Genomic DNA, 23,356 nt, shown 5'->3' with positions numbered 1-23,356 from the left:
TAAGAGTAAAAAGATCATTAGAAACGTCTTTGTATTGTCCCCGCATATATTTATACATTGTAATAAGATCACCTCTAAGCCTTCGATTTTCCAAACTAAATAACCCCAAGTGTAATAACCTGTCTTGGTATTGCAGACCCCCCTAGTTCCCTAATAACCTTGGTCGCTCTTCTCTGCACCCGCTCCAGTTCAGCTATGTCTTTCTTATACACCGGAGACCAGAACTGTGCACAGTATTCTAAGTGTGGTCGCACTAGTGACTTATATAGAGGTAAAACTATGTTCTCCTCATGAGCATCTATGCCTCTTTTAATGCATCCCATTATTTTATTTGCCTTTGCAGCAGCTGCCTGACACTGGCCACTAAATGTGAGTTTGTCGTCCACCCATACACCCAGGTCTTTTCCAGTGACCGTTTTGCCCAGTGTTTTACAATTAAGCACATAATTATACATCTTGTTCGGTCTACCCAAGTGCATGACATTACATTTATCCCCATTAAAGCTCATTTGCCATTTATCAGCCCAAGCTTCTAGTTTACATAAATCCTCCTGTAAATATAAAATTGTCCTCCTCTGTATTGATTACCCTGCAGAGTTTAGAGTCATCTGCAAATATTGAAATTCTACTCTCTATGCCCCCTACAAGGTCATTAATAAATATGCTAAAAAGAAGTGGGCCCAAAACTGACCCCTGTGGTACCCCACTGCTAACCGTGACGCAGTCCGAGTGTGCTCCATTAATAGCCACCCTGTGTTTCCTATCCCTGAGCCAGCTCTTAACCCACTTACACATATTTTCCTCTATCCCCATTGTTCTCATTTTATATATCAACCTTTTGTGTGGCACTGTATCAAAAGCTTTTGAAAAGTCCATGTACACCACGTCCACTGCATTCCCTTAGTCCAGTCCGGAACTTACCTCTTCACAAAAGCTTATCAAATTAGTCTGACAGGAACGGTCCCTTGTAAACCCATGTTGATATTTGGTCGTGAGGTTATTCTTCTCCAGATACTCCAGTATGGTATCTCTTAGAAAACCCTCCAGGATTTTACCCACAGTTGAGGTTAAACTTACTGGCCTATAATTTCCAAGCTCAGTTTTTTCCCCTTTTTGAATATTGGCACCACATTTAACGCCAGTCCTGTGGTACAGACCCTGTTACTATGGAATCTTTAATGATTGAAAATAATGGTCTATCTATGACTGTGCTTAATTCCTGCAGTACTCGGGGGTGTATCCCATCCGGGCCCGGGGATTTGTCAATTTTAGTGATTTTTAGATGCCTCCGTACTTCCTGCTGGGTTAAGCAGGTGACATTTAATGGATAATTTTTATCCCTGATCATGTTATCCGTCATGGGATTTTCTTGTGTAAATACTGTTGAAAAAAATGTCATTTAGCATATTGGCTTTTTCCTCATCCTCATCCACCATTTCACCCAGACTATTTTTAAGGGGGCCAACACTATCATTTTTTAGCTTCTTACTATTTATGTAGTTAAAGAATATTTTGGGATTATTTTTACTTTCTCTGGCAATGAGTCTCTCTGTCTCAATCTTTGCTATTTTGATTTGCTTTTTACAGAAAACCCTAACTTTAGCCCCAACCCTAACCTTAATGGGAAAATGGAAATAAAAATATATATTTTTTTTAAATTATTTTAAAGTGAAGTTTGATTTACTATTTATGGCGGTCTTCATGTTTGGCAGCTGTCACACACTAAAAGACGCTTTTTATTGCAAAAAATAGTTTTTGCATCACCACATTTTGAGAGCTATAATTTTTCTATATTTTGGCCCAGAGAGTCATGTGAAGTCTTGTTTTTTGCAGGATGAGTTGACGTTTTTATTTACCATTTCCAGACACATGACATTTTTTGATGGCCTTTTATTCTGATTTTTGGGAGACAGAATGAGCAAAAACCAGCAATTCGTGAATTTCTTTTTTTGCGGGGGGGGGGGGGGTGGGATTTACACCGTTCTGCGTGTGGTAAAATTGATATGGCAGTTTTATTCTTCAGGTGAGTGCAGTTACAGCGATGCCTCATTTATATCATTTTTTTTATTATGTTTTGGCGCTTTTATATAATAAAAACTATTTTATAGAAAAAAATTGTTTTTGCACCACTTTATTCTGATAGCTGTAAGGGTATGCTTCCATGCTGCGCACTTGCAGTGCTTTGGATGCAGAGGAAACCCCGCTCCACCCAAAGCACCTCCCCCTGTTGTACTCGCGGTGATACCGCATGTGCTCATTGAACACATGCGGAATCACCACATCCCATCCATAGACTGGTCCACAATAAAGAAGATAGATATCCGGCACCATTATGTCGAAAAATTACCCTGATGGCTTGCACATGTAATCCTTAGTCCACAATTGCAAACAACACCTTAATCCCTGGTGGAACGGGTGCTCAATCCTATGTGGAAAAAACAGCAAACTTCATAATGAATGGAGAAAAAATAGGATGGCACTCACCGTTCATTAAATCACTTTATTTCATGTACATCGGGCATAGGCATTGGCACGGGAACAATGTGCTGATAGATGGACAACAGCCGTTTCGCGCTAAGTGCGCTTCAACAGGTCCTATGCTCAGACTGTGGGTAGTGAACATTTTAACACATGTGTGCACATTAACTCCACCCCTTCACCTGAGCGTGTCTATTCACTCTTTCACCAATAAAAACATTTTGATAAAAAAGACAAACAAAAAAACATATAATATTCCTGACAGCACGGCATTACCTAAAAATATTTGATCTCATCTATTCAAAGAAAAACAGCTATATCTACCTTTTCATTTAAACCAAGTGGACCTGTGGCTTTGGTATGACGGATCCATCTAGCTTCCACCTGTAATAGACGCTTACCATGATTCCCCCCATGCTGTGGTGCAGAGACTCTTTCAATACCGGCAAACCGCAATGCCTCAGCATTCCCACCATGGAATTTCCTCATATGTTCTCTTAATCTGGGGACTCCCTTTCCTGTGCTAGTGGAATTGAAATGTTCCCTGAACCTGATATAAAGAGGCCGAATTGTCTTTCGAATATAAAAAAAAAGCCGCATGGGCAGAATAAAACGTAAACCACAAAAGCCGTTTTACTGAAATAAACTCTTTGACCTCATGATACACTGATCCCATTTTCACAGTTTTTCCACTCAATTTGAAAGGACACAAGGAACAATTTTTGCATTTATAATTCCCTATTGGACTACTAGTTTCCAACTAATTATCTCGTTTATTTAGATATCTATTCTTGACCAATAAATTCCGGAGATTAGTGCCCCGTTTACTCGCAAGTAAAGGACCCCTGTTAACCACGTCCAAAAGATCCCTATCACTTTCTAGAAGGTGCCAATTCTGTCTGATTACTGTTCTAATATTTCTGTCCATCGAATTAAAAGTAAAACTAAAGACAAAACGTTTTTCTTTTTTTTGTTTCTTGTTCTGCTCATCAATGGCAGCTGCATCATTGACCCTTTGTACAGCGGAATCTAAGACAGACGCAGGGTAACCTCTCTGTCTGAACCTGCTATGTAAATCACCGGCTTGTTTAAGAAAGCCTTCCTCGTGACTGTTGATTTTTTTCAGTCTGAGGAATTGGCTGAAAGGCAGAGAGTTTTTACATAATGAGGGTGTGCGCTATTATAGTGCAGTAGGGAATTAGTTGCAGATGGTTTTCGAAAAACCTCTGTGTGTAAAACTCCGTTATCCAATAATAATCTGACGTCCAAAAAATCTATCTGAAAACCCCATTTAAATAGGGTCTATTGCCCCTGTCTCCTCTTCATGGAAAGTAAAAAAGACAAAAAAAGTCTGGGATAAAAGACCAGACGTGTCCCACGTTGAGGGAGAGGATACGTGGAGGCGACACTCGCACGTGCTCGCCTGTTGTTGGTTTGGTGAAATCGGACCCTTTCAGTAGGGTCCGTTGCCCCTGTCTCATCTTCATGGAAAGTAAAAAGACAAAAAAAAGTCTGGGGAAAAAAGACCAGACGTGTGTGCCTCCTAGGACACTAAGCATGAACTGATTCCACCGGCAATCGAGGCAAGGGTGTATACTGCAGAGGAGGAGCTAACCTTTTTTTCATTCACTTAGTGTCAGCCTCCTGGCAGCATTAGCATACACCCACAGTCCTGTGTCCCCCAATGAACTTCTCGGAGAAAAGAATTTTACAGTGAGTTTATCACAAAAATCCATGTTTCATATAAGGACCTAGCCCTGGAGAATTCTCCTAGTGCAAGTTACCTTATCCTATAGATGTACTAGACCACAATTCATGGTTGAAATCCTCTAAATGTCACACACTGATTATTATCATAGACTCTGCTTATACGGACACCCCAGGAGCAGTTTGGTATGTGTTCTTCCCTTCGCTTTCCTCTCCTTCTTACCCTCGTTCCTCACCATTTGTGCACTGCTGGTTGCCTTATATTAATTAGTGATATTATCTTGATATATCTATATATGAAATTGTTGTAGTTATTATTTTTATTAATAATTGGTTTACTTAGTGATACCTTGATCATTGCAATGTATTGATGAAGGTCATTTTTTTGACCGAAACGTTTACCTTGATTGCAATAAATTTTATTTTACTACTCTGATCCCTCACCCACCTTGTCGTTCAATTGAAAGCTGCAAATGCTGTCCCAGACCCCGATACCTCATGCCTGACTGATTGCTGCAGTGCCATGCTGCAATTTGTACTGTGGGTGAATTGAGGCCACTTTCCTGGTGTCTGTCCCTCATTTGATGCAAAAATAACGATTTATTCTAAAAAATAAACATATAATATAAAAATATGTGTGTAATTAACTTCCCCCTTATAATCTAAAAAAACGCACAAATAGTGCAACTAAATAACGCAAAATGAACAATAAATTAAGGAGGAAGCGGATAAACTAATATAAAACCCAACCGCTCCCCCACATAACAATGTGTAAAATTAGGTACACATAAATGCACCTTAAATTGGCAGAAAAATTAATCTCAATTCAAATAGCGCACATACCTATTCTGCTCCCCTGCTTGACTTCCTTGTAATCCAATAGTGAAGCGGCGTGGATAGAAAAAATTATAATCACGAAAGGACCTGGGTAAATGTTGCAAGATGGTCACCTTTAGTGATGTCCAAAATACTAATGGGCGATGCTCCGGCCGGTAGCAATCGCCCTGTCCACCGCTAATATTCCACCCATTGACAGAAGGGCGAGAAGCGGAGGACGCTGTTTGGAGCCGGCAAGGTACAGGACCTTGAGTGACGTCACGCAAGGTCCTGTACCTTGCCGGCTCCAAACAGCATCGCCCGTTAGTATTTTGGACATCACTAAAGGTGACCATCTTGCAACATTTACCCAGGTCCTTTCGTGATTATAATTTTTTCTATCCACGCCGCTTCACTATTGGATTACAAGGAAGTCAAGCAGGGGAGCAGAATAGGTATGTGCGCTATTTGAATTGAGATTAATTTTTCTGCCAATTTAAGGTGCATTTATGTGTACCTAATTTTACACATTGTTATGTGGGGGAGCGGTTGGGTTTTATAGTAGTTTATCCACTTCCTCCTTAATTTATTGTTCATTTTGCGTTATTTAGTTGCACTATTTGTGCGGTTTTTTAGATTATAAGGGGAAGTTAATTACACACATATATTTTTATATTATATGTTTGTTCTTGAAGAGAGACAATATTGTGGGTATCACTAGCGCAAATAAACATTTATTAAGTAATTTTTTAATATCATTCAGATAAAAGGTGGCATTATCTGTTAATTTGCAGCTGTTATACCCTCACGCAGCGCCACTGTTTTTTATAAGTGTTTTTTATAAGAATTTTTCATTTATTCTAAAAAATAGTTTTTATTGTATAAAAGCGCCAAAACATAAAAAACGACATAAATAAGCTATTGCTGTAATCATACTGACCCGAAGAAAAAACCTGCATTATCAATTTTACCACACACTAAACAGCAACACCCCCCCCCCAAAAAAAAAAAAAGAAATCCCTGAATTGCTGGTTTTGGTACATTCCACCTCGCAAAAATCGGAATAGAAAGTGATCAAAAAACGCCATGTGCCCGAAAATGGTACCAATATAAATGACAAAAAATAGAGAGATCCAGCGTTGAATGGATTGGCTAAAAAATAATAATAATAATAATCTTTATTTATATAGCGCCAACATATTCCGCAGCGCTTTACAGTTTAACAGTTTCAAAACACAAGTCATAAGTAACAACGCTAACAATACAATAATTAAAGCAAAATAAGACGAAATAAGACGACCCTGCTCGTGAGAGCGTACAATCTACAATGAGGTGAGGGAGATACAGAGTACAGGTGTGTATTTACAATGGTGTATTTACAATGAAGGTCCAGCCATCTTGCGGGAGTGAAGGATGGATGGAGATAGTGAATGGGCTACGCACGCACACTTACACAGAGAATGACTTTGATTAGTGAATGTGATAGGCCGCTCTGAACAGGTGTGTTTTGAGGGAGCGCCTAAAACTATGCAAATTGTGGATAGTCCTGATTTCTTGGGGTAGAGCATTCCAGAGGATAGGAGCAGCACGGGAGAAGTCTTGGAGTCGGGAGTGGGAGGTACGGATTAGTGCAGAGGTTAGTCGAAAGTCGTTTGCAGAGAGCAGCGATCGACTAGGCCGATAGACAGAAATGAGAGAAGAGATGTAAGGGGGTGCCGCACTGTGGAGAGCTTTGTGGGTGAGAACAAGTACTTTGAATTGGATCCTATAATGAATGGGCAGCCAATGTAAGGACTGGCGAAGAGCGGACGCGTCCGAGTACCGATTACCCAGATGGACGATCCTGGCTGCTGCATTGAGTATGGACTGGAGAGGGGATAGCCGAGTGACGGGGAGGCCAATTAATAGAGCGTTGCAGTAATCCAGGCGAGAGTGGATCAATGCAACTTTTATTATGTGGTTACTTAAAAAAGGGAAAATTTTCCACACATTTTATAAATGCAGATAAAGCTCCATATAGGTGATGACAGATCAACGTGTTTCGACTTGAGTCTTTGTCAAGATCTGACTACTTTTTTAAGTAACCACATAATAAGTTATTTTTTAGCCAATCAATTCAACACTGGATATCTCTATTTTGTGCACTTTTTCTGGTTGCTCTGCCTGGATCCTTGCAGGAAGATGGCTTTTGTTCTAGGAGACATCAGACATTTGCGGTAAGCTGACTACGCTTGTTTTTCAATAACAATGTCAATTCGTCCTGCAAAAAACAATATAACATGACTCTGTGGGCCAACATATGGAAAAATTATATATATTATATTATATATATATAAATATAAATATATATATTATATAGATATAAATCTGGTATCGCTGTAATCGCACAGACCCGAAGAATAAAGTCGCCTAATCACTTATACCGTATGAGGAACGGCGTATAAAATAATTAAAACCAATTGTTCCAGCAAATCTTGCATTCAAAAAGTCAATTGGCGCGCCTTCCCTTCCCTTTTTTTCCTGTTCCCTTGTCAAAATAAAAAAAAACACTGCACCAAATCTGCTGCTGTGTGAAGACATCAGTGACACAGAGCTGTCTCATTCACACAGCAGAGGCTTTGTCACAGAACAGATTGCCATCCCCTGTGCAGATTAGAAGCTGCAGACAACCATCACTGGCCATCACACAGTCTGTTCTCACTGCTGCCAGCAGCCTGGGACAGTGAGGGAAGGAAATACTGATGAGTTATGTATTGTAATCATGGAGTGGCCCAGAAAACAGGACGATTTTCCCTCCTCCTCACTAGTTTCATTTTTCATAGATAACTGTTCAGTGTGTGTCTGGGTGAGGAGCAGCTGCTCTCTGCACTGAGGCTGCTGGAGGGGAAGAATTCGTTACTGTGTGATGACGGCTTCTTCATGTGGACGGGGAGGGCCTGTAGCTATGGAGGGTGGGGTTGTTGCTATAGAGGGCATGTTTGGAGTAGAGTAGGAGGTTACGACTAGTTCTCATTTCAATGCCATAACACACCCCCCTTGGACGTTCTGTTCAGAATATCTAGAAAACCGTGCAAACTAGTGACAGAAAGTTAATTACTTATTGTTATAATTCTGCAGCCCAGATATTTACTGAGATTATGTGAAAAGCCCGGACAACCCCTTTGAGGGCATGAAAATTCAAAGTTGGAAAATTGCAAAATTTTCACCAAATTTCCATTTTTTTCACACACAAGTCAAGTCAAATAAATTTTACTACTATTGAGAAGTACAGTATGTCATAAAAAAAAATTCAGAATCACCTGGATGCATTGAAGCGTTTCAGAGTTATTACTTCATAAAGGGACAGTGGTCAGAATGCCTATTTTGAGCCCATAGGCACTTTTTGGTAATTGGCATACAGCGGCTGTTGCAGAGTAAAGTTCATCCTGCTACAGCAATGCTAAACATGTGGATGTTAAGTGTGGTTTGGGCACATTGCAAGGCTCGGAAGGGGGAATTGCTGTATTGGTTTATAGAGGCCATATTGCTTATCGAGAGTCACTAGTAATGTGAAAATCTATTTTTATTCGATCATCCATGACAGCACCACATGAGAGAGGGGATCCGTCCTTCAGGAACAGGAAATCCTACATTTACATAAGGGTGGCACCTCTCCCACACATCAGTTGGTTTCATGTTCCTGGAGGACAGGATTCCCTACAGATCATACCATCATGGACGAGGAATCCCCTGGCCGGCTGACCGACTCAAGTAGCAGGGGGGTCTCCTACCTCGGTCAGTGCAGGGTCCCCTGGAAGTGCCACGGTGGGCCCGGGCAGGGCTCCACGACGGTGTGCGGAGCAGGTGGGAGCAGGGTCTGGAGGATGCCCGTCTCCAGGGCCAGCGCCGGCACGTATTTTTTTTTTTTTTCCCCCGAACCCCTGGATCCTGGTCCTCCTGGTGTGGTCGTCCTGCCATCTGGGTCATTGTCTGGGGCTGGCTGCTGTGGTGTGGTGGCGTGCATGGAGTGCCGTGCCGGGTCGGACGGCGCCGTGCCGCTGTCGTCCTGCGCGTCCCCGCGCGTTCATTGAAGCGCCGGAAGTGACGCAGTCGGGGGCACGGGGCCAGTGGTGCCGGGCCAGAGGTCAGATGCCGGCCGGCTTTTCTCTTTTGTGCGTTGCCGGGTCGCGGCGGCGCATGTGCCAGCATGGACATCCCGAAGAGGGTGAGGGGGGAAATGGAACCCCTGGTCACGTCGCCTGCTGACCCGGATTTCCGGGGGGAGGCCCATAAAAAGCCACAGAAACGCTGCAGGGCTGCTTTTGGCCCATTTGCAGCAATGGATGAGCCGGAAGCTCCTGTGGCCCAGCCAGACCGAGAGCAGCAACGTGCCTCAGAGAGGCCCCAGGCAAGCTCCCAGCTGAAAAAACAACTGGGCAATCCAGCCACAGAAGTTCCTCCAGGCTGAAGGATCGAGCTCGCCCTCCCGTGATCCGGTACCTACTCCTACAGCTCGGGTTAGAGATCTTCCTGAATGTGCCCTGATGTAGTGTTCCCCTTATATTTTTCTCTCCTATAGGGGAGGAAGTGCTCTGCTAAAGCGAAAAACAGGGAGTGCGCCCTTTGCAGTTGTCCCTTGCCAGACGCCTACCCTAAAAAACTGTGTCAGTCATGTATACGGCAGATGGTAGGGGATTGGGAAAAAAAAAAAAAGAGAAGCTAGGGGGCGGTAGTCTCTAATTACCATACATACTTCCTTACACTTTCCCCACTTCTGCAGGTGGCGGTAGACACCCCTGACTTCACTACGAGTCTAAGGCAAATTATCAGGACGGAAGTTAAGGCTCTAAAGTCTTTATCCCAAGGGGAATCCTCTAAGAAGAAAAAGGGAGCGAGTTTCTCAGGTTCGGACTCCTCAGCTGGCCCTAAAGGAAATGAAGATTGGTCAGAGCCCTCAACTTCTTATTCTGCGTCCTCTTCAGAGGAGAACTCCAATCGTTTCTGCTTGAGTCTAGAACAGGTGGAAGAAACCAGAAAGAAAGGGCTTCCTACCGCTGGCTTTTAAGCAACGATATCCCTTTGAGGACCCCTTGGTGAACAGATGGGATAAAGTCCCAAAATTGGACGCAGCAGTGGCTAAAGCATCCAAAAAATCTGCTATTCCCTTTCATGACATGGCCTCCTTGAAATATCCGCTGGACAAAAAGGCAGATTCCTATCTGAAAGGGACATGGGAAATGTCAGCTGGCGCCCTAAGGCCGGCGGTAGTGGCTACTTGCACAGCCAGATCTATGATGGTCTGGCTGGACCAGCTTGAGTCACAGTTAAAAGACGGAGCCTCAAGAGAGTCCATCCTGAAGACCCTTCCTACAATCCAGAATGCTGCATCCTTTTTAGCCTATGATTCGGCAAGGATGGCGGCCAAAGTCACAGGTCTATCAAATGCAGCCCGAAGGGCTATATGGCTGAAGTGCTTGACCGGAGATATCCAGACCAGATCCCATCTTTGCTCCATCCCATGTGAGGGAGAATATCTCTTTGGCCCAGTTCTAGATGAACTTTTGGAGAAAGCCGGGGACGATAAAAAGAAATTCCCTACCCTGCCAACCCCTTCCTATAGGCGTCCCTTCACTAGGAAGAGATTTTTCCGTAGAAGGTCGTCCAGAGATCGAGGCAGATGGGAAGATAAGAGGAAGAAAGGTACCGGGTTTATGTTTGGAGGGGGACGTCAGGAAGGATTATCCCGTGAGTCCAAGAAGTCCCCCCCCAATGACTAGCGGCTCCGGTGGGAGGTAGACTATCTGCCCTCTACCCGGCCTGGTCACTGATTTCAAACAGTCGCTGGATCCTGGGGCTTGCTAGCCTCAGGTCTACGGCTAGAATTCTCCTGTATCCCCCAGAACAGTTTTAAGATCACCCCTCTCAGGTCTTCCCTAATGGAACAAACTGCCCTAGAATCCGAAATCCGTGACCTATGCTATAAAAAGGTCCTGATAGAGGTACCGGAGGCTGAAAAAGGCGAAGGCTTCTACTCCCCTCTCTCTTCCTGGTCCGTAAGTCAGATGGCTCTTACAGGACCATTATCAATCTGAAGACACTCAATAAATTTCTGGTCATTCGCCCATTTAAAATGGAAGCAATCAATTCCACAATAAAATTACTGTTTGAAAACTGCTTTATGGTGGTGTTGGATTTAAAGGACGCCTACTACCATATACCCATCCATGCGTCTCACCAGCATTTCCTTAGAGTGGCGGTTCATTTAGAGGGGTCGGTACAGCATTTCCAGTATGTTGCCCTTCCCTTTGGTATTGCGGTCGCCCCCCGAGTGTTCACTAAGGTCATAGCTGAGGTTATGGCCCATCTGCATGAAGCAGATATCCTAGTGGTTCCCTACCTAGATGACTTTCTTATTGTAGGCAAAACAGCAGACCATTGTTTGGATCAATTGCAAAAAGCAAAGGCGGCCCTGGAACAGTTAGGGTGGCTACTAAACATTAAAAAATCCTGAGTACAGCCCATGAAAATTCAACAGTTCTTGGACCTAATCCTAGATTCTCAGAATCAGGAGTGTCTGCCACCCGAAAAATTGATTTGCCTACGTCATCAGGTCTTGAACGCCTCCGATAACCCCACCATGTCCCTTAGGAAAGCCATGTCTCTCCTAGGTTCTCTCTCATCCTGCGTCCCCGCAGTCCGGTGGGCCCAGTTTCATACAAGGGTACTACAGGGCGAGGTTTTGCTTCATCAAAAAATCCTGGGAGGTTACCTAGAAGGTCAGTTGACTTTGTCCCAAAATACTATAAAATCCCTTGATTGTGTTCCTCTAGCCACCAATCTAGCGAGGGGGGTGCCCTGGGAATATAACATAACCCGTGTGGTCACCACGGATGCAAGCCCTACTGGTTGGGGGGCCCACATGGGGGAGGTCTTAGTCCAGGGCCTATGGGAGCATCATCAGGTAGAAATGTCTTCTAGGGGCGTGGCTATGTAGCGCTGCAAAGAGGACGTACTTCTAAGAGCTCCTGCCATTCTGAACATTACCCGGTCAGCAGACCCTTACCCCTGCTGATATCTCTCTGTCCTCTGGCCCTTCAAGACTTGGGGACACTCTTGGACCCCCCATGGGAGTGTGGGGCTGGATTTCTAAGAGCGCACGTCTGTGAGAATCTGGACGGCCAGCGGGGTCTGCATGGAGCGGCGGCCATATTGGAGGTGCGTGCTCAGCTTGTAAGAGACGCGGCGCCGGGTTCCCCTGCTGCAGCGCTGGAGGAGCAGCAGGAAGGTGAGAGCACATTCTGACTGATCTAGGGGAGCAGGCGGTGTGAGCCCTGGAAAATTGGGCCCCGCGCTCCCCCCTCTGCTATATAGCCTGCCCTGCCAGCATCATCATTGCAGGGATCTGGATCCCTTTCTGGCCGGTGTCCCTGTGGGGTTCTGGGGGTTTCTCCCTGGGCTATAGTGGCCCTTATCTGCTGCCTGGATCTGGACACTGCCTCCCTGAGTAACGCTGCGGGTCTGCACTGCTCCTGAGACCCTGCGGCCACCATTTGACCATTATACCCATCTGTAGCCCTGACTCAGGGGGCTCTGAGTGCACTGTTTCTGCTACCCAGTTGTGCCCCATCGTGCTGAAATGAATCGTTCTAAGGGGTCTGGAACAGCGGCCAAAAGGCTGAAGGAATACACCAGATTGGACCATTCTGAGGGCTCAAGACCCAATAAAAATAATCCCTCTCAAGCTCATCGTAAGGGTGGGGAGGAGAATAAGCAGGAGGAATTCACCCTTAAGCAGGCGTCTGAGCAGCTCATGCAGGCCATCTCCTTAAACAGGACGTCTCTGTCTGGGAAGATAGAGGACGTATACACGGAGATGGGACGCCTCCGACAAGACATGCAGACCATGAAGGGTCGCATTACGGAGGTGGAGACGTGGGTATCCCAGGTAGAAGACACCGTCACACCCATGGAAGCTAAACTAACGAAAGTGGCAGGCTCCATGAATGCATGGAAGCAAAAAGCAGGTGATCTGGAGAATAGAATGCGTCGGAACAACATCCGAATTATTGGCCTGCCAGAGCAATCGGAAGGACAACATCCGGAGCAGTTCCTAGAAGACCGGCTTAAAACTACTTTGGGCGATGAGTTCTCCTCAATCTTTGCGGTGGAGAGGGCTCACAGGGTCCCCACTAGGCCTCTTCCTCCGGGAGCCCCACCTAGACCATTTCTAGCGTGCATCCTCAATTGCAGGGATAGAGACGTGGCTCTACGACTGGCGCGGCAAAAGAGTCCTATCAAATTCAATAATGCCACAATCTCGATCTTCCCGGATTTCTCTGCGGAACTCCAGAAACAACGGGCGCAGTTTACGGAGGTCAAAAGACATCTACGGGAGAGGAATATTGTATACTCATGATGATTTACCCGGCCCAGCTCCGGGTGGTCCACGGAGGTTCTACTTTGTTTTTTACAGATCCGATGGAGGCGAAGGAGTGGCTACGGTCCCACGGAGGGTTTGCTGGAAAAGAATCCTAATGTATCTCTTGTTGGTATTTTCTCTTAATCGGCTGATTGGAGCTCTACTCGAGGACGTCCAGCTCACCAACAATACCGGACACTGCGATCAGTGATGGTATCCTCAAGTTTGTTTTGTGATGGGAGTACAGGACTCTGCTCCTATGTTGTTTGTTGTTTTTTCACTTTGTTTTCTTTCCGTAGTGGTTTTTGGTATTTTTTAGGCTATAATCGCAGTTGGCAACAATTTCAATCTCTAGGTGATGTCTCTAAACTTTGCCCGGGTAATCCTATGTACCATGTCCAGCGGAGTGAAATATGGGGTCGGAGCTAATATGTATGACATGGAATGTAAGAGGAATAAAAACTCCTCGGAAAAAGATCAAGGTCTTTTCACAGGTCAGACACTCACCCTCACGTTGTGGCCTTGGTGGAGACGCACCTGACTAGGGATGAGGTGCGTGCAAAAACCCTGGGTACAATGGTCTGCCCATACATTTCATACCAGCTACTCGAGGGGGGTCTCGCTGTGGGTACATAAAGACATCAGATGGGAAGCCAGGGAGACTCAGTGGGATCCTGAGGGTCGTTTTATTTTTGTCCACGCATTGATAAACACCAGGAAGTATGTGGTCTTATGTATTTATAACCCCCCTCCGGCTCGAATATCCCTCCTGCAGAAGGCAATGAGTTTTGCCCTTAACTACCCAGACGCAGATGTTATTTGTATGGGCTATTTTAATATGGTCATGAACAATCACCTGGATAAATTGAGGCTGGATGATGAAGCGACTGGGGGGTCCTCTCCAACGACCACAACCCCGTTGTCATCATTCATGGGGAGTGGTGGGTGGTTGGATTTGTGGAGGGTGCATCACCCTGAGTTAAGAGAATACACTTGTCACTCATCCACTAGGCACTCTCTATAGCGCATAGATTATATATTTGGTTCTGGCGGTCTGGCAATGTGGGTGGCTGATGTAGAGCATGGAAGTAGGGGAATCTCAGACCATAGTCCGGTCATCCTTAAACTCAAATATGGGCAAGTCAACAGTGGAATAGCTTGGAAGTTAAATCCCTTCTGGTTAAAACTCATAGGGTCTCCGGACAGGACGATCGATCAGTTGAATTGTTTCACTGCGTCCCACCCGGAACCCCAAGATATTAATCTATTCTGGGACACCCTTAAGGCATACCTGATGGGCTGTTTGTCCTCCACGATCTCTTATATTAAGCGGGTAACCGCAGGGAGGGATGACGAAGTGGAGCAACGACTGAAAGACGCAGAGAAAACATATATATCCAACCAAACTAGCGGGAACAGGATTGAGTGGCTGGCGGCCCAAAGGTTATACACTCAACATGTGGATACTAAATCTAAACACAAGCTATTCTTCACCCGTCAATCCTATTTCGAATTGGGGAACCAGACTGGCAAATTCCTGGCTTATCTGGTACGCCAGCACAGCACCTCAAATACGATATTACAGATTCGTAGGGCGGATGGTATACAGGTGTCTTCGACAGAGGATATTCTTGGCTGTTTTCAGGATTACTACAGGTCGCCATACGAATCTAAAAGTGACTTTGACGTTTTGGACTGTCTAGACTGTCAGATATATCATTCCCCACATTAGAGTTGGAACAACGGGCCCTTATGGACGCTGAGTTCACCGCAGAGGAGATGGATAAGGCTATAACAGACATGGCCTCTGGGAAGGCACCTGGGCCTGATGGGTTCCCTATTGAACTTTATAGGAAGTATCGGGATATATTGATGCCACTCTTGGTGAAGGTATTTCGGGGACTATGGGAAGGGAACTCTATGCCTGAATCCTTTTACGGGGCTAATATCATAGTGCTTCGGAAGGAGGGGAAGGACCCTTTAGAATGTGGATCCTACCGTCCCATTTCACTAGTGAATGTGGATTATAACATTTTTACCAAGATTCTAGCCACCAGGTTGAACTCCAATATATTGAATCTCATACATCCTGATCAAACGGGCTTTATGCCTGATAAAAGTACTTCCATTAACATCAGAAGAGTCCAGTATAGCTCCCTAGTGCCAGATAATAAATGGGCATTAGCATCGTTAGATGCTGCCAAGGCTTTTGACTCCCTTGAATGGCCTTTCCTCTCCGCATGTTTGCAAAGATATGGTTTTGGTACTAAAATTATAACATGGATCAAAAAATTATATATGAAACCTATGGCCCGTATTATAATAAATAATTCTATATCTGAGTCTTTCGCATTGCATGGAGGAACCCGTCAGGGTTGCCCTCTTTCCCCGACTCTCTTCGCTCTTGCGATAGAGGCACTAGCAATATGTATAAGGTCCTTCCCTAATATCCGAGGTATAGATATAGCAGGTCGGGTAGATACCATAGGCCTATATGCCGATGACATGGCGATATTCTTGAGTGACGTGGAAGAAACTTTGCCGCAGGTGATATCCCTTATAGATGGATTTAGTAAATATTCAGGTTTACATATAAATTGGGAGAAGTCTGCCCTGTTACCCCTTTCCCATACCCCGATGCCCCAGTTGGATGCTCTCTCCACGCTGCCCATTGTGTCTAGTTTTAAATATTTGGGCATCCATATTTCTAATAATAGTACGCTTGATCTACAACTTAATGTCCACCCGTTGTTAGAACTAATTAAAGCTAAGTTTGCGTCTTGGAGTAGGCTCCCATTATCTGTGGCTGGACGCATTAATCTGATTAAAATGATATTACTCCCTAGATTTAGCTATTCGCTTCAACACAGTGCGGTAGCGGTGCCCAAGTCCTTTTTTGCTACTCTTAATTCTCTAGTCACGTCCTTTATTTGGGGGAAAACTAGGCCCAAACTTAAATTGTCCACTTTACAAAGACCAAAGAGGGGAGGTGGGGCGGCGTTACCAGATTTTTTTTCCTATACTACTTAGCTAGGCAGGCTAAAGCTTTAAATAACTGGATGCCTGGTAATTGCCTCCCTAATTCTGAAAGCCACCTGCTTCACGCTGCACAAGCGGATTGCCCATTAGGTTTCCTTGAGATGGAAAGAACTAATGCTCCACGTCTATTACCCCGGCTCCGGGTGGCTCGATTGATATGGAGACAAATAAAGAATGTAATAGGGTTTAAAGATGTTATAGCTGAAATGCCCCTGTGGAGTAATAACTATTTTCCCGAGCTGCTGAATCACCCGTCCGCTGTTTTTTTTTTAGACCCAGTGTGGCGTCTCTTCAGTGGGAGACTTGTATGATCAGGGGACCTTAAAGTCTTATGAACAATTGCAGACCACACATGATATTCCGAGATCTCAATTTTTTCGCTATCTGCAGCTGAGATCGGCTCTTCAGTCACACATGAGGGATGGGGGTGTGGACCATACTATTTCATCGTTACCTCTAATAGGAATTCTTAATTCGCAGGGTCCCCAGGGTCTCATATCCTCCCTGTACCCATATATGCTGTCAGTAGGGGCAGAATCAGTCATAAGCTCTATTAAGACGAAGTGGGAACGACTCATTCCTGAAGTGCAAGGAGAGGAGTTGGAGGAGATTCTGGAGTCTCCGATTGGAGTATCACCATCGGTTAACAACAGAATGATACAACTGTGTATAATTAATCAATCATATTTAACTCCGGTGCGACTTTTTAGGATGGGTCGGCTTCAGTCGTCAGAATGTATGCGATGTCACTCGCCAGATGCTGACTTTATTCATATGGTGTGGCAATGTCTCACTATCCTGCATTACTGGAAAGAGGTGACTGCACTGCTGACATCCCTGGTTCAAGCCCCTGTCCCTCTAGAGCCATTGGTCTGTTTGTTTGGGGTGTGGGAGGAGGAGATCTGGGATCGCTATACTGAGGTCTTCCTGTGCGAGACGCTGTTTATGGCACGAAAGGTGTTGGCACTGCGGTGGATGGGCGGCTCATGTCCTTCCCTTGGGTTTTGGATCAAGCTGGTGAACTCAATTGTCCCATATGAGCGCACGTTATACCAAAACAGGGGATGCCCGGGTAAATTTTAAAAAATCTGGGAGAGGTGGAATTCCTCTCGCCTCACTTTGCAAGACTGAGACGTCACATGTGACATAGTGTGATATAGGAAGCCAGGCTGCGGAAATAGTAGATATTAGTTGATGTAGCAGTAGTTGTAGTTTAGGAGTTTTAGTTAGTTCCTACGGTTGCATGATATGACAAGGTTTGTGAAACTGGGTTGATACACATGTGGGAAAATACATAAGCAATTGTCCTTTACATATGCTGAGAAGGAAATATACATGTTACCTTGTTTATCTATAAGAATGTGCAATTTTTTTGTATTACATTTTTTTATGGACATGTGCTTTGTATAAAGTCATTGTGTACGTTGTACATTCTTTGTATCCTGTGCTTAATAAACGAATTTAAAAAAAAAAAAGAAATGTCTTCTAACCTGAAAGAACTAACAGCAGTAGAGCAGGCAGTTAAAAGCCTTCTTGTGTATCTACAGGTTCATCATGTTCAAATATTCTCCGACAATCAGGTCGCCGTGGCTTATGTCAATCACCAAGGTGGGACTCGTTCCAGACCCCTGATGAATGTAGCAGAGCGGCTGTTCCAACTGGCAGAGCAGCATTTTCTGTCTTTAACAACTCTGCATATAAAAGGAAGAGAAAACACCATGGCAGACTTCTTAAGTCGCAACCTGCTAAAACAAGGGGAATGGTCCCTAAAAACCTCCATCTTCGACCTGATTGTACAAAAATGGGGGGGGCGCCAGAAGTGGACCTTTTCGCCACCAGGGAGAACAGGAAGGTGCCTCAGTTTTGTTCTCTAAATCCCAGAGAAGGCCCTCTGGCAGTAGAGGCCCTTCTGATAAAGTGGGACTTCAGGCTAGCATACGCCTTCCCTCCCCTGTCTCTACTACCCCCGGTGATGAGGAAAGTCAGGAAGGACAAGGCGAAGATTATAGTGATCGCCCCGTTTTGGCCCAGGAGGCCATGGGTTCTCATGCCTCAGGACCATGTCGGTGTCCGAACCATGAGTCCTACCAGACATCCCGGATCTCCTATCCCAGGGCCCAGTTTACCATCCTCAGGTGGCTGGCCTACATCTGATGGCATGGATTTTGAATGGTCACTGCTGAAAGAGAAAGGTTTCTCCCCAGCCTTGATTAACACCCTGCTTAAGAGCAGAAAGCCAATCACAACCAAAATCTACGTTAGGATCTTGAAAAGATTCCTTGAGAACTCAGGGGTAGTAGCTGTACAGTCGACACTGATAGCGCAGATTCTAGAGTTCTTACAAAGAGGTCTGGACATGGGGCTTTCCACCAGTACCCTTAAAGTACAAGTGTCAGCCTTGGGTGCCCTTTTTAACTGCAACATCGCCAGTAACTACTGGATCAATAGATTTTTTTAAAGCAGCAGGCAGGTCCAGTCCGGTAGTGAAAGATAGGTTTATGTTATGGGATCTTAACCTAGTCCTCTCGGCCATGACAGAGGCCCCGTTTGAACCTATTTCATCAGCCTCTACAAAAAAATGTGACCCTCAAGGCAGCCTTTCTGGTAGCACTGACGTCGGCCCGCAGAGTAAGTGACATCCAGGTGTTATCTAGACTTCCTCCTTGCATACAATTCAGGGATGACAGGGTAATACTTACACTTGATCCAACATACCTGACTAAGGTAGCCTCCAGTTTCCATAGAACGCAGGAAATAGTCCTTCCATCCTTCCTTCCTTATCCAGTGAATGAAAAGGAAAGGAAACTACACACTCTAGACGTTAGGAGATGCCTCCTGGAATGCCTGACAGTTACCGATCCCTGGAAAAAAGATAATGCCTTGTTTATCTCCTATCAGGGCACTAGGAAAGGCCTTAGGGCTTCAAAAAGCTCGCTAGCTAGGTGGATTAGGGAGGCCATTTCGTTAGCATACACCTCGAAGGGCAGGTCGGCTCCTGGCAAACTGAGGGCGCATTCCACCTGAGCCATGGCAACCTCGTGGGCGGAGAGATTGGAAGTCTCGATCGACCAAATATGTAAGGCAGCTACCTGGTCCTCTCCGAGCACCTTTTACAACCACTATAGGCTAGACCTGGGTGCTTCCTCAGACCTCTTTTGGTGTCAGGGTTCTGCAGGCTGTAATCCCTCCCTAAGTAATTATTACTCTCTGTAATTCTCTCATGTGGTGCTGTCATGGACGATTGAATAAAGTCTTAGTTACTCACCGGTTAACGGTATTTTTCGGAGTCCATGACAGCACCCGTAGATTTACTCCCTTTCTTTTAGTTTGGGTGTGCACTTCTTCCTCTTATATGTACACAGGTAATAAATAGTTAAGTAGAGTATTGTACATAAACCATGCTATTAACCTTGGTGGTCTTCTTGTGCTCTGTAAACCAACTGATGCGTGGGAGAGGTGCCACCCTTATGTATCTGTAGGATTTCCTGTTCCAGAAGGGCGGATCCCCTCTCTCATGTGGTGCTGTCATGGACTCCAAAAAATATCGTTAACCGGTGAGTGACTAAGACTTTCCATCATGGTCCTAAGTGGTAGGCTTGCTTTTTGCTGGATGAGTAGAAGTTTTAATTGGTATCATTTTTGGCTACATCATGTGTTTGTTTTTATGGCTTTTTATTCCAATATTTTGGAGGCAGAATGAGCAAAGACAGTGGAACATCATGGTCTACTGGCTCATGGCTTAAGGTCTACTGTTTAATTGTAAACTATTATTGTCTTACTGAATAATTTGAATTGAGATTTGCTATCAACATTTTATGTACAAATGTTGTAAAATTATAATTAACAATATTTTATTCAAAAATGTTTTGTTATTTTTTGGCAGATGACTGTAGCAGGAGCTCACAGGGACATCTGACAAATTCATTTATTAAATCAGAGGACCTTGATCGCACACAAGATGCAATTGAAGAGAGAGAGAATTTTCCAGATAGTACTTCATCTTGTCACAGTAATGATCTATCACCTGATTCTGTTAAAAAGGTCCTATCTTCTGATTCATCACGGAAATATTTTAACAACAAAACATTTCTTGTTAAACAGATGAGAACTCACACACTGGAAAAGCCATATTCCTGCTCAGAATGTGGGAAAAGTTTTGCATCTGAGTCACATCTTACTGTACACAAGAAAATTCACACAGGGGAAAAGCCATATTCCTGCTCGGAACACAGGAAATATTTTAAACAGAAATCAAATCTTGTTAGACAGGAGAGCACTGACACAAAAAAGAAGCCATATTCATGCTCAGAATGTGGGAATGATTTTAAATATAAATCACGTCTTGTTACACATGAAAGAATTCACACAGGGGAGAAGCCATATTCCTGCTCAGAATGTGGAACATATTTTAACCAGAAATCAACTCTTGTTAGACATGAGCGAATTCACACAGAGGAGAGGCCATATTCATGCTCAGAATGTGGGAAAGATTTTAAGTATAAATCACATCTTGTTGCACACGAAACAATTCACACAGAGGAGAAGCCGTATTCCTGCTCACAATGTGGGAAAGATTTTAAGCAGAAATCTTATCTTGATAAACACCAGAGAATTCACACATTGGAGAAACCATATTCATGCTCAGAATGTGGGAAAGATTTTAAGCAGAAATCTTATCTTGATAAACACCAGAGAATTCTCACATTGGAGAAACCATATTCATGCTCAGAATGTGGGAAAGATTTTAAACGGAAATCTTCTCTTGTTATACACCAGATAATTCACACAGGAGAGAAGCCATATTCATGCTCAGAATGTGGGAAATATTTTAACCAGAAATCAAATCTTATTAAACACCTGAGAATTCACACAGGGGAGAAGTCATATTCATGCTCAGAATGTGGGAAATATTTTAAGCAGAAATCACATCTTATTGCACACCAGATAATTCACAGAGGGGAGAAGTAATATTCATGCTCAGAATGTGGGAAAGATTTTAGCTCTAAATTAAGTCTTGTAAGACATGAGATGACAGACAGATGAGAATGTTCCATGCTGACTATACCGCAATACAGCATATTCATATCATATGATAGGTGTTGCTAACTTAATACTACATCTAGGGTCCCTTTTGTTGGCCAAATTTGACAATTAATTTTGCTATCAAAGCCTATGTATAATGAACATTTGCAAAATGTTATACTTTGCCAAAGTACACAAGATGAATGTGATTCATTCATTGATCCAACTACATTCTCCCAGTTACCTTTTCCTGTTCCCTCATTATGACATTAAATAGCCAGGATAATATTATCTTACTTCTACAATTACTCAGTAACAGTTTTTTTTCATATATTTCTTTCCATAAAGGGGTTGTCTGTCTCGTGAACAAAGTGCATTTGAATCAATAGATCTTGGAATAAAAATAATTTCCACAATTGAAGGTTTAAAAAAATACCCCACTGCTGAGATAATCTTAAAAATGTGTCCCTGCTGTGTATTGTGTAATGGCGAGAGGATACAGACAGGACAGGGTGGGATCACAGCGGATTCTTTCTGTGAGGTAAAATATGTATTTAACAGGAATGGAAATGTTTGACCTAACAAAATCAGCGGTGATCCCATACTGTCCTGTCTGTATACGCTTTTACTTCCTCACCTGCCCAGGAGCTGTGATCTGTTGAGATAATTTTCCTCCATGGTCAGACACAGACATTACACAGTGCACAGCATGGGCACATTTATACAATTATCTCAGCTCAGCTATATATATATATTTATTTTAACATGTTCAACTGTGGAACTTTATTACTCCAAATTCTCTTGATTAAAATATACTTTGTCCAGGGGACAACAACTAAAGAGCCCTGCAACTGCAATTATAGCTATGAAAAACACAAAGGAATTTGGAATTAGCAATTTCCCCTCTTTTGGAAATATATCTGCATCAGCGTACGCTGTATGCTTCTCCAAATACGGTTTTGGAATAAATTTTGTAATTTTATTTTTTTTAAATACTTATTTGGTATCCCTATTGGGCTATCTGAAAGCACAAACAAAATGCTGGGAAGAGTTTTTTTTAATTGGATATTTTTATTACAAATTTTAATGAGAAATTACAATAAGACAACTTCCATACCTTTCCTTTCTCCCTACCTGGAATGCTAGGATACAACTATCTATAAAGAGACCACCTGCATAGAAGTATTGGGCTACAGCAACATCATATGTTATACAGAGCTATAGCGCTATCTCCATGGTTCTTTATACAAGGACATAAAGATCAGACAAGGTCCTCATATTCAGGCAGTTTCTATTATTCTCAATCGCTCTTTATATGAATAAGATCGGTGAGTCTTATTATACCGAGCAGAGAAGCTCTAGAAACAATGACCCCATCCCGGTCTTATACACTGGAGGCCAGGCCCGGAGTATCCAGCCACGGGACCCGGATTCTCTCATTTTTGGCTCTAGCATTTCTTGTAGAATAAATCCCTTTCTCATACAGTCCTGTAGTAATAACTATGTTAATCACGTTTTTGTAAGAGGGTTAATCTGAATCCAACTAAATGTTATCAATTTATGTGCAAGAAACAATAAACGTCCTTCCGCAGTTTTACCGTGTGTGTAGTGTCATTTCTTTTACAAACCCTAACAAACAAAGCTTGGGGTCTCCGACCAAACCTGCTGATTATGGTATATTTACAACTCTAGGTTGGGCCACTCAACACTGTCAGCTGCTTTGTGCGGCATCCAATGAGAATATGGTTCCTCCTCTGTAATTATCTGATGGGATCTGAAGGCTTAAGAGATGCCTAATATTTATGGAGGTGGAATTATCAGACATAAATATGGTTTTCTACTGATGTATGATAGTGGATAATACTATATCCAATCTATTGGCCAGTACTTTGCCCA

At 43.7% G+C, this 23,356-nt stretch overlaps 1 pseudogene; it reads left to right on the top strand.

Annotated features, from left to right (window-relative positions):
• LOC141052985 (uncharacterized) overlaps nt 1-23,057 on the top strand; it is a 106,059-nt pseudogene extending 83,002 nt beyond the window's left edge.
• The last annotated feature ends 299 nt before the right edge of the window (nt 23,058-23,356 follow it).

Source organism: Dendrobates tinctorius, unplaced genomic scaffold, assembly GCF_039654945.1.
Source record: "Dendrobates tinctorius isolate UK_male_01 unplaced genomic scaffold, ASM3965494v1 ptg000164l, whole genome shotgun sequence".
Taxonomy (NCBI): Eukaryota; Metazoa; Chordata; class Amphibia; order Anura; family Dendrobatidae; genus Dendrobates; species Dendrobates tinctorius.
This window is presented reverse-complemented; position numbering and strand designations above follow the sequence as displayed.